The sequence below is a fragment of the Odocoileus virginianus genome, chromosome 1 (genome assembly GCF_023699985.2).
Source record: "Odocoileus virginianus isolate 20LAN1187 ecotype Illinois chromosome 1, Ovbor_1.2, whole genome shotgun sequence".
In the NCBI taxonomy this organism is placed as follows: domain Eukaryota; kingdom Metazoa; phylum Chordata; class Mammalia; order Artiodactyla; family Cervidae; genus Odocoileus; species Odocoileus virginianus.
In genome coordinates, this window is record NC_069674.1 from 4,384,432 (window position 1) to 4,387,697 (window position 3,266).

The following is a 3,266-nucleotide window of genomic DNA, read 5'->3' on the forward strand; positions in this document are numbered from 1 at the left end:
AGTCCTTCCAATGAATATTCAGGCTTGATTTCCTTTAGGATGGACTGGTTGGATCTCCTTGCAGTCCAAGGGACTCTCAGGAGTCTTCTCCAACACCACAGTTTGAAAGCATCAATTCTTCAGCGCTCAGCTTTCTTTATGATCCAACTCTCACATCCATACATGACTACTGGAAAAACCATAGCTTTGACTGTAGGATCTTTGTCAGCAAAGTGATGTCTCTGCTTTTTAATATGCTTCTTTGCCAACCAGCTTTCTGGTGATTTTTACCAACGGGAGGCCCCCAAGGGTCCTGTGGAACAGGAGGAAGAAGGAAGCTGCAGCCAGCATCTCCTCGCTGCCCATAGCCCTCACAGGAATCCTCTCTCAGGCACTCCTAGCACCTTCTGGATTCTGCCAACACCCCTTCCCCTCAGGTTGGCGCCCCCAGAAGCAGCAGGACGTCCTGCAGCCCCAGTCTCTCTGTGCCTCCCCCACCCACATTTGACTTTTCTGGCCTTTGTCATCTTCATAGCCAGTTCCCTGCTGTCTTCTCTCTGTTCCAAGGCCCTGGGTGGTTTCTGTTTTCCCTCACCAGTGTGAGGGACCAGAGTCCTGAAATCCACAAGAGCTGCCACTAGTCAAAAGTAAGTAAGAAGTACTTAATCATCATGAAAATGGTTTTAAAGTAAGTCAGCCTGCTAATGGCACTGATGCTAACAAGACCCACTTATTTTTCACATGATGTGAATTTTTAGTGGGTAGAACGCTCTGTCTGAATGGGCTTAGTTGCCTCACGGGGTAAGCATGCTGCAAATTCAATCCACTGCACAGTTCTGGCACACCCTTCTGCAGATTACTAGGGAGCAGGGAAGGGTTGGGGGCAGAAAGTAAAAACTGTCTTGCGGATGAGCCTAGAGACACAAACAAAGGAGGGGCAAAGAATTGCAGGGGACTAAAGAAAAGCTAAATACAAATCCATTGATTTTGGTTGGAATCTATGACCTTGAGTGCATTTTACAAACCAGGAAATGTCTCCAGCAGAAAAGAAAGAAGTTTAATAGATCAGCGTCTAGGAGGAGATTGGATTCAGGCTGGCCACCACACTGCAAGTGTGGAAACAGAGAATTTAACCCCTGTCAGTAGTGACAGATATTATCAGTCAGGGGAGAACGGCTGCAATTTTCAAGCATCCAAAGGACATTCCAGTCTGGCTTGAATTTCCACAGTGAACACTAGGAGCAGGGATCCCCACATATGAGAGCAGACTTTGTGTCCCTGTCAGCATCCTCACACCTTCCTCACAGGACCCTGTTTAAAAGCATCCTTGGTCAGTGTGTCAGTGCGGATGCAGGGGTCAGCCTGAGCGCTTCCTTCCCTCGGCCCTCCCTTGGATGGAAAGTTGCTCATGGAATCTTCTCTAATTCTGCAACCATAGATCTAGAATTCCAAACACGGGGACTCCCCTGGCGGTCCGGTGGTTAGGACTCTGCGCTTCCATTGCAGGGGGGCATGGGTTTGATCCCTGGTTGGGGAACTAAGACCCCACATGCCACACGACGCAGCCTAAAATAAAGTAAAATAATAAAAAATAGAATCCTAAATACAATATATGGGTATAGGACTTCCCAAGTGGCGCTAGAGATAAAGAACCAGATTGCCAGTGCAGAAGACGTAAGAGATGTGGGTTCAGTCCCTGGGTGGGGAAGATTCCCTGGAGGAGGGCATGGCAGTATTCTTGCCTGGAGAATCCCATGGACAGAGGAGTCTGGAGGGCACATGGGGTGGGCACAGAATCAGACACGACTGACGCGACTTAGCATGCACGAGGATATGTGTATGTATCCTATCCTTTTTGATGGGTTTCCCTGGTGGCTCACGTGGTAAAAAATCTGCCTGCAATGTGGGAGACCTGGGCTTGATTCCTGAGTTAGGAAGATCTCCTGCAGAAGGAAGTGGCAACCCAGTCCCGTATTCGTGCCTGGGAAATCCCGTGGACAGAGGAGCCTGGCGGGCTACAGTCCATGGGATCGCAAAGAGTCGGACATGACTGAGTGCCTAACATTTCACATTTCATTCTCTTTGATTAAATGTCGGCTCATGTTTTTGGTCATTTTCTAACTGAATTGTTTGTTTTTGAGTTTGAGATTTCCTTTTATAGTCTACATACAAGTCCTTTATTGAATCTGTGATTTGTCCATAAACATTCTCTGATATTTTGAATCTGTAAGGGCTTTAAAATTAAAAACGCTGCACCCTGGAGTCCAGAGGATTAAATGAAGTTTTCGGGAATTTAAACCCTTACCGTGTGCTTTATTAAGGAGGCAGGAGAAAGCCTGAGCCCTGCTTCCACAGGGGAAGAGAGACATAGCGGACCGAGGGTTTTTGCACACAGCACCCTGACATCTGGGTGTCAGCCGAGGGAGCTCCTGGGAGGCAAGGCGGGCTTTGCCTGGCCCAGCTCTGACCATCATCATCCCTGCTGCTCACACGCCGCCTAGTGGGCTGTGTAAACACAGCTCTTCCTGAGTGCAAGTTCAATATCTCACCCAAGCTCCTCTCCAGAGGAACCAGCCACACATGATAGTTATTCCTACTCACCAGGACGCGCATCACACATGGCTGATTCGAAGGGGAAATTTAGTTCAGGAAGCGCTCTCTGCTTCATTCCTTGGGACTGGTAAACCACTGGAAGGAAACGAGACGGCGGACACACCCACTAATGCAGTAGAATCACGTAACAACGCTTCGCCAAGGAGCCTGGCGAGTCTCTGGTCTCGCCGTATCGATCGCCCTGGGGGTGCTCCTCCCACAGGTGGAGATGATCTGCCTTCAGCCCGTGGGTTGGTCGGGCAGCCCAGCAGCCTTCCTCTGACTCTGCTTCCAGGCCGGAGCTGTGATGGGCGCCTCTCCCGGGTATTGTCACCATCGTGTGCTGCGCAAGCGCCTGCCGAGAAAGGGTCTCAGCCCCTGTCCCGTGTTAGACAATCAGAGAACATTACCACCGAGAGAGAATCAAGGGAAAGGGTGACTGCAATTTTCTCAACGGAAAATATTTCCTCTGGCACCTGTTTGACCGAAACAGAGCAAAGCACTTGAAATCAGGAGCATGGTCATATTCAGACCATCTAGTCCAGGATGCTTTCTTATATAAGGACCATGAATGTGGGGGAAGTAGGGGTGGGGTTGGGAGAGAGGATGAGCCCATGGGTTCCTTAGTCATGTCCACACGGCCCCCAAAGCAGCTCCTAAGGCTTCCTAGGACTTCAGATACAAGTCAAAAAACA